The sequence below is a fragment of the Podarcis cretensis genome, assembly GCF_951804945.1.
Source record: "Podarcis cretensis genome assembly, chromosome: 4".
NCBI lineage: Eukaryota > Metazoa > Chordata > Lepidosauria > Squamata > Lacertidae > Podarcis > Podarcis cretensis.
Genome location: NC_137173.1, coordinates 16,168,020 through 16,177,222, shown reverse-complemented (window position 1 = coordinate 16,177,222; position 9,203 = coordinate 16,168,020). Strand labels below are relative to the sequence as shown.

General features: G+C 45.1%; 1 long non-coding RNA gene across 1 annotated transcript; it reads left to right on the top strand.

The window, feature by feature from the left end:
• The first annotated feature begins 317 nt into the window (after positions 1-317).
• On the top strand, positions 318-6,490 carry LOC307215194. Its single transcript, XR_013838368.1, has 3 exons — positions 318-691; positions 1,423-1,495; positions 5,894-6,490. It is a non-coding gene; the product is annotated as an uncharacterized lncRNA (long non-coding RNA).
• The last annotated feature ends 2,713 nt before the right edge of the window (positions 6,491-9,203 follow it).

Sequence of the window (9,203 nt, the reverse complement as noted above, 5' to 3'; positions counted from 1 at the left end):
GGCCAGTTCTAGTGATTTATTAAAGAAAGGTGTACATTTACAATGCAGCGAGCAGAGCCTCACTGCCTTTACAGACGCAGGATGGGTACCGCGGCAGTGAGAGGTCATTGTGGCCTGACCACACCCAAGCAAAAGCGTATACATCCTTTATGCACAACGCAGCATGCGTCAGCTTACCCACAGCATACCTAGGAGGTAAACCAACCAAAGCTTTTTCCCTCTCTGGGCCTAGAGCCCAACATCCCAAGGCCAAGAGATAAGCATAGCATCAAAACAAGCCAATTAGCATATATCAAAGCAAGTGAAAATATAATTTATGAGCTCATTCTTGCCACAATTGCCAGTTAGTTTTTGAGGTTGTATCGACCACCAAGATGGCATTGGCAAGCCTTCTGGAACATTCCACCTTTGGTTCGACACAATAGAACATAGTCATCTGTGTGTGTTTGTGTGTCTCCCTAACAGTGACTGTGATGTCACAAAGTGAGAGCATTTCTATCTAGCCGGACTTTTAACTTGCAATAACAATTGTATGTGGGTTTTATCTGCTTGGCCTAAACCAGGGATTGCCAGTCCGTGACCTTCCAGACACGATGAAGTTTGCCCTTTTATCTATTTATTTTATTTATTAAATTTATATAATGCCCTTCGTCTAAAGATCACAGGGCAGTTTGCAGCATAAAAATACAAAGTGAGAATACAAAATACATACCAAACCAACCAACCAACCAACCAACCAACCAATAACCTTGCCTTTCACAAGCACATTGAAAAGGCCATAGATTGTTTAATCAGCCATAGGCTTGGTTATAAAGGAACTTTTTCTCCTGGCGCCTAAAGCTATGTAACGAAGGTACCAGGCGAGCCTCCCTAGGGTAAGCTTTCCACAAGTGGGGAGCAGAAAAGGCCCTTCATCTTGCCACGCTCCGGACCTCTCGTGGAGGAGGCACGTGAAGAAAGGCCTCAGATGATTATTGCAGGGTCCAGGAAGGTTTACATGGGGAGAGGCAGTAAGCTAGTTTCTACACACACTCACACTCTTCCATCTAGAGAAGCTAGAGATGTTATTAGAGCTCAAGGGCACATCCCAGCCAGAAAAAAAAACCCCACTCAATGGTGGTGTGAAGCAAGGATTGTGAGTGGCCTTGGGAGAGGTGGTGTGGCTGGAGATGGGATCTGGCATGAATTTCTGCCACAAAAAAGCACAAAGTGGGAAAACTCAGTATCTGAATCTGTGGTATGTATAGCGGGGCTTGGGCATAATTCTTTATGTTTGGATAAGTGAATTCTTGCATAGTGAACAGGTGGATAGTGGGGGCTGTGTGTATATGGAATTTAGTAGCTGTAAAGTGCAGTTGCAGTTAATGTCACTAATTGATGCTAATGATAACAGTCATATAAGATGTACCAAATCAATCCCAGGGTTTCTGTCTGCTCCTTCCTGCACAGCACCCACAACAGAACATCACACGTTCCTCTGTGACAAGTCACCAAGGTAGGAACTGATTACCGTATTTTTCACTCTATAGGATGCACTTTCCCCCCTCCAAAAATTAAGGGGAAATGTGTGTGCGTCTTATGGAGCGAATGCAGCTCCTTGGCTTCAGCGATAGCAATGTGAAGCCTCCAAAGCGCAGAGGGAGCGCTCCCTCCACACTCCTGAAGCTTCGCGTTGCTTTCGCTGAAGCCTGGAGAGCAAGAGGGGTCGGTGTGCACCGACCCCTCTCACTCTCCAGGCTTCAGGGATAGCCACCTGAAGCCTTCAGAGCACAGCGGGAGCTCCCACTGCGCTCCGGAGGCTTCGGGTTCCTTTTGCTGAAGCTGGGAGAGCAAGACTCTCCTGGTTTCAGTAGAGAGGGAGAGCTGCGCAGCGCCCCTTCAGCCAAGCGGGAGGAGAAATGGAAGGGGCTGAAGGGGCGCTGAAGGGGTGCTGTGCAGAGAGGGGAATAATATTTTATACTTTGCAAGAACTGTGCATGTTGATAGCGCTATGGAAACCAGGGGTGGCTAACAGTTTTTGGCTCAAGGGCCATGCCCACCCTTCGCCAACCCTCCAGGGGTCACATGTCAGGAATGGGTGTGGCCAAAAAGGAGTGTGGCCAATTTCACTGTAATACACACACATGGGATGTACATGCACAATTGCAGAGGCCCACACAGGCCCTCTCCTCAGCTCAGCTATGCAGATCTGGCACTCCGGGCTGAGTGGAACCAAATCCATATGCAAGCAAACTACAGAAATTTATGGTACTGGCTGTATTAGTTGGAGACAAAGAGCCGCAGTGGATCTTGCCTGCAGTTCTGACAACAACTCAGAGCTGTCTATACCTAGCTCATCTCAGATACACACCACATTATTCAGCTTGCTTCGGAAAAATAATTTTGTTAAATTATGAAGCTAATAAACAAGAGAAGCCCATTTGCAGAATGATAAACAGAATTCTCTCTTCCTTAAAAAGTGAATAATTCCCCCCCTAGAAAATAATCATTGCACACCAGAAACTCTAAATTTGATTAATAGTGTCTATTATATATTGATGGGGGGAATAATTACATATTAGTCCTGCATTCTGATTACCTGCAGAAGGTTCCACTTGTAATATAATTAAGAGCAGCTCCACTGGCGTTGTGGGCGGCTGGCTGTGTGTATACACATTCCCCCTGCTGATGGAAAGTCAAGGCATTAATGAAGAAGGCCACGTTTTAATTCCTGCACTTCTAATGCAAGGGAATTATTGTGATTGCCCTACTTATTTATTTTATTAATGTAGCAGTGCCTTGAGTTCCTGGATAGACAGGAAATAGCTTTGGCTTGCAGATATTGATTGGACATTGGGAGTGGCTTCTCCAGAAGCCATTTGCAAGACAAAGGCGAATCACTGAGTTACTCCATAAGGAAAAAATCCAAAGTCCAAAAGTGGGCAATGCCTTTATTGGGACTAGGTTTAGGGGAGAAATTGAGTTTGGATAGCACTTTAAGGCAAATAGACCAGATTTGTACTTCCTCAATTAATAGGTGAACCAAAACCCAGCTAGCCTTAAAAATCCACAGTTCTCTGAATTTTGGGATTAAGGGAGCAATCCTGTGTACAGGAAGCTGGCATAAAGTGTAGTTGTTTAGTCGTTTAGTTGTGTCCGACTCTTTGTGACCCCATGGACCAGAGCACGCCAGGCACTCCTGTCTTCCACTGCCTCCTGCAGTTTGGTCAAACTCATGCAGGTAGCTTCAAGAACACTGTCCAACCATCTCGTCCTCTGTCGTCCCCTTCATCTTTACCCTCCATCTTTCCCAACATCCGCTGATACAAAGCCACCACCTAAATTTCTTGATGCACTCAGGTGTTGTTGTTTAGTTGTTTAGTTGTGTCCGACTCTTCGTGACCCCATGGACCAGAGCACACCAGGCACTTCTGTCTTCCACTGCCTCCCGCAGTTTGGTCAAACTCATGCTGGTAGCTTTGAGAACACTGTCCAACCATCTCGTCCTCTGTCGTCCCCTTCTCCTTGTACCCTCCATCTTTCCCAACATCAGGGTCTTTTCCAGGGAGTCTTCTCTTCTCATGAGGTGACCAAAGTATTGGAGCCTCAGCTTCACGATCTGTCCTTCCAGGGAGCGTAAAGTAAGTCGGTGTAAATTAAGCCAATGTAAAGTTACATCAGATCTGATTCCCGTTCAGCAGCGGGACTGCTTCTGCTTTGCCTAAACCTGGCAGAAGGAAAACAAGCCTTTAAAAGAGTCTCTATGCTAGGTTGCCAGGTCATATGACTTAGGTGCCCATGGGGCTTGCCCGCCTAAAATGGTAGCAGCTTTGAGTTAAGGGGAAGCCTTTCAATGAAGGTTTATACAGGCTGTGTATCCACTTTTTATTCACTCTTTAAAACACACATTTTTAGCCTTTGTGGTTCCATAGCCAGCTTGGAAATGCATTAGCGAAGTGTATAAGAATTGCCTTACTAGGTCAGACCAAGGTCAACATAGTCTAAGCATTCTGTTTCCAATTTAAAATATCATCTAAGGGTCAAACAGAATGAGGCAAAAGAACGTAAGCAGCGGCTTGCTGGATCAAATCCATGGGCCATCTAAATAATAGACTATAGACAAAATACAAACAGGCAAATCTTTGGTCCGGATGGCATTCTACCCGAGAGCGCTCAAAGAACTCAGATGTGACATTGCTGATCTTGTAACAAAAATATGTAACTTGTCCCTCAGATCAGCCTCTATATCTGAGGACTGGGAAGTAGCTAATGTATCACCCATTTTTAAAAAGGGATCTGGGGGATCCTGGATAGTACAGGCAGCTTAACGTCTGTCCTGGGAAAATTGGTGTGAAGTATTGTTCAATGACAAACCTAGACAGCATCTTAAAAAGCAGAGACATCACCTTGCCAACAAAGGTCCGTATAGTTAAAGCTATGGTTTTCCCAGGAGTGATGTATGGAAGTGAGAGCTGGACCATAAAGAAGGCCGGAGAATTAATGCTTTTGAATTATGGTACTGGAGGAGACTCTTGAGAGTCCCATGGACTGCAAGAAGATCAAACCTATCCATTCTGAAGGAAATCAGCCCTGAGTGCTCACTGGAAGGACAAATCATGAAGCTGAGGCTCCAATACTTTGGCCACCTCATGAGAAGAGAAGAGAAGACTCCCTGGAAAAGACCCTGATGTTGGGAAAGATGGAGGGCACAAGGAGAAGGGGACGACAGAGGACGAGATGGTTGGACAGTGTTCTCAAAGCTACCAGCATGAGTTTGACCAAACTGCGGGAGGCAGTGGAAGACAGGAGTGCCTGGCGTGCTCTGGTCCATGGGGTCACGAAGAGTTGGACACGACTAAACGACTAAACACCACCACCACCACCATCACCACCAACAACAACAACTTTGTTCAAGATGAAATAGCCATGCATATAGAAGAACAAGCCCTTACTGAAGCCGAGTCAGCATGGCTTCTGAAAGGGCAAGTCTTGTCTCACAAACCTATTAGCATTCATTGAGAGTGACACCAAGTGTATAGATAGAGGTTGACAGAGAGCCCTTGAACTTTCTAAAAGCTTTCAACAAACTACCTCACCAAAGACTCCTGAGTAAGCTTAGCAGTCAAGGAATAAGAGGAGAGGTCCTTTTGTGGATCAGGAACTGGGTAAGTTGCAGAAAGCAAAAAGTAGGAATAAATGGGCAGTTCTCTGAATGGAGAGATATCATAGAGTTGGAAGGGACCCTGAGGATCATAGAGTCCAAGCCTCTGCAATGCAGGAATATGCTGCTGTGCCCCGCGACGGCGTGAGCTCCTGTTGCTTGGTCCCTGCTCCTGCCCACCTAGCGGTTCGAAAGCACATCAAAGTGCAAGTAGATAAATAGGTACCACTCCGGTGAGAAGGTAAACAGTGTTTCCGTGCGCTGCTCTTGTTTGCCAGAAGTGGCTTAGTCATGCTGGCCACATGACCCAGAAGCTGTCTGCGGACAAACGCTGGCTCCTTGGCCAGTAAAGCGAGATGAGCGCCGCAACCCCAGAGTTGTTTGCGACTGGACCTAATGGTCAGGGGTACCTTTACCTTTAAACTGGTTAGGAGTGAACAGTGAAGTGGCCAAGTGATAGTAAATGGTTCAGGGTTGTTAAAACAAACATAGATTGTGAAGCGCTCCCAAAGGACCTCTGCAAAGCGAGTTGATAGATGGTTAAATGACAAATGCGATTCAGCATCAACAAGTGCACTGTGATGCATGCCAGGACCAAAAGACTTTAATTTCACATATATGCTCATGGAGTCTGACTCGGCGGCGACTGACCAGGAACGAGATCTTGGTGGTCTGCATCACAGCAGTTAAAACGGTAGCTGCTGGTTGCCAAGTCAGGCAGAGTTGTCTAATTAATTTTGCCTCAATTTCCAGAAAGGAAATGATATTGCAGAAGGAGACAGCTACAGGGCAGGATCCAGTAATGAGGGTCAAGATGCAACGAGCCCCTTGGGCAGTCAAAGCCCTTCAACAGGCATACAAGGACCAGAGTAACAGCAGCAGCAGCAGCTCAAAATACCCAGGTTAAAAAGCCGGTTTTTAAGAGGAACACGTCTGCTACTGCACCACACTCTGGCGCTGTCAAGTGTGTGAGTGTGTGGGATTTGAGGAGCTGCCATCTCTGAAGGTCAGTGGCAAGTGACAAACTTCATCCAGGGGAAAGGAGATCAAGACAGGACATGTTATAAATACAGTGGTACCTTGGTTTCAATGCTTTGATTCTCAAACTCCAAAAACTTGGAAGTGTGTGTTCCGGTTTTACTCATGGTCGGCGATAAACTTCATTTCATTTGTCTTTGCTTGCAATTATTGTACGCATTTTGTTTCTTATAATATTGATCGTAACGATAAGGGTTTGTAACCAATGTGAGTCCTGCTCGGAGTAGACCCATTGAAATGACTAGACATAACTAACTTGTGTCCATTAATTTTAGTCTACACTTGAGCAGAACTTGCATGCATTCAACTCATTGTTAGTTATACAAATCTACGTTTCATTATAAATTTATCTTTTTTTTAAAAAAGCAGATGGTTATTAAGATTCTTGGAGTGAAGAAGAACATGGAAGAGCAGAGAGAAAGTGAAGACAGGAAGCAAACCGGTGCAAGAATCTCTTTAGCATCCTTTAGCAAAGCTGCATGCCAAAGGTTATGACAGCTTCTTGGTGTAGAGATTTTATGGGAAGTCTATTGGTGGATACCTGTTTCTCCCATTTCAAAGACCAGAGTGGATGAAGAATAATTTCGAGGGACTGTATGGGAGGAAAGGCTTTAATCCATTACTAATTAAGGCAAAAGAGAAAATAAGGGTAGCTACCATGAAAGAGGGCCAGCTGCGATGTACCACATAGTATGCAAGGAATCCAACTAGACTTTTGACTTCTTTTTATTTGAGATCTGGCTAAGCACTGAGAGAACAGATTGGAATGCCAAATGATGGGAATATGAGTTCTAATTCTTTGTGCAAATGTCACTTTTCAAGATTCCTGTTTCTTAAAGAAGATGCGCAGGTAATTGGCAAGCCCATGTTTCATTGCTATGTTTCATTGACAGGTAAGATGTGATTGCTTTCAGCAGCATTTATTTGCCTCCTCCTCTCCTTTTTATCTTTTTTAAAAAAAGCATCCTTGTGAAAATATTAGGTCAACCGCCGGCCATCAAAGTGTGCTTCAGGAAACGAACGCATGCTGCGATGTCTTGTTATGAAATGTTTATGTTCAGAGCAAATGGATACGGTTTATTATTCCTCGTTTTCTGTGAATGATCTTTGGAGTGGGTGGTAGCAAATATTCTTTAAAGAGAATGGGCTTGCTTGTTTTAATGGTGTAATAGCTGCCCCGGGGCTAAGCTATATTTCTGGAAAAGTCAATATAGCACCTGCCAGATTTTGCTGGACTGCAGCATCCATCACCCCTAACCATTGGCCATGCTGATCAGATGATGGGCCACAACAACAGCATCTGGTGAGTACCATATTGGCAGCCTCTCCTATATCTGATGGTGGCAGAGCTGTGCTTCTAAATATGGATAAATCTGCAGTGCAGAATAGTATGTGAGAGGGTGAAGTTTAAAAGGGAGTTGTATTGCAGGAAAGAATGCTGAATATGGCCCTCATTTATTTCCCAACCACCCTGCTGTATCCCTGAGTTAATCCCCAGAAGTGAGCACATCTGGAAGAAAAACAGCTGTTGGGAAGGGCCCAAGAGGTGTGGGATGGGCTCAGATCCATTTGTCCATGGTTTAAATTGCTGGGTTGGCATTGATAATAATTTTTCACTGCTTCTTATTATCAATTATATAGTATTTTGTATTGCATATCATTATGGATTATATTTACCGTACTTTTCCGTCTATAAGACGCCCCCATGTATAAGACACCTTCTATTTCTGGGGACTCAAATTTAAGAAAATGGAGGGAAATTGCCCAGAGTCGTTGAGCTTTTTGGGGGGAGAATTGCAGAAAATCGCTCACCAGAATGACCAGTGCAGACAACAACATATGTCGCAGAAGCAGCCTCTCACCTGTGTGTTCGCCGCCAGCAGTCTCGAATCGCCCGCCCGATTGCTACAGCGGCAGCCAATCAGCAGCGGCCCTTGCCGCAGCTACCAATCAGCTGCCAAAATGCCGCTGACAATCTCCAGCTCCCAGCTGCAATCAGTTGCATGTTACAACACTCCACTACCCATGTATAAGACGAGCCCCAATTTTTGACATGGTTTTTGGGTCAAAAAACCTTGTGTTATACACAGAAAAATATGGTATATAGCCATTTTAAATTTTTGCATGTTATTATCATTATATTAGGAGGGACGCGGGTGGCGCTGTGGTCTAAACCACAGAGCCTAGGGCTTGCCGGTTAGAAGGTCAATTGGTTCAAATCCCCACGACGGGGTGAGCTCCCGTTGCTCAGTCCCAGCTCCTGCCAACCTAGCAGTTTGAAAGCATGTCAAAGTGCAAGTAGATCACTAGCTACCGCTCTGGGGGGAAGGTAAACGGCGTTTCCGTGTGCTGCTCTGGTTTCGCCAGAAGTGTCTTAGTCATGCTGGCCACATGACCTGGAAGCTGTACTCCGGCTCCCTCGGCCAGTAAAGCAAGATGAGCGCCGCAACCCCAGAGTTGTCTGCAACAGGACCTACCGGTCAGGGGTCCCTTTACCCTTTATCACTATATTAGGGGAAATGGGAATGCCTGAAGATGGCTTCTAAGCATGTTTATCCAAACACATGACTGGGAAACCTGCATTGTCAGGGGTCCTGGTTGTCAACTTCAGACGAACACTTTTGGGATCTCCTCTTCAGACTTTTCCATTCAACACAGGAAGGTCAAAAGTGGAATAGGCTCAACCAGGGTACATAGATGCTAGGAGCAGAGCCAGAAAGTCCCCCCTCTGGAACTCCTGCACACTTTATGCCTTCATATTTTGTTTTGAATAGATGAAGAGGGCTTATATTTGTTGCTGCTGGGATGTTAATTGCTCAGAACTGGAAACCAGCCAAAAAAAATAAAAGAAATCCCATAATTTACTGAAAGGCTTTATAATATCTGGGAGATTGACTTTTTGTGCAAACAAATGCTGGACAGGGAAAAACGAAGTCTCTTCAGAACTTTGCAAATGGCTGGTCTTTATTTATTCAGTGCTGGAATGCAAAGTTTCCTCAAATCAAGGTAAATACCCAAGTCTTAC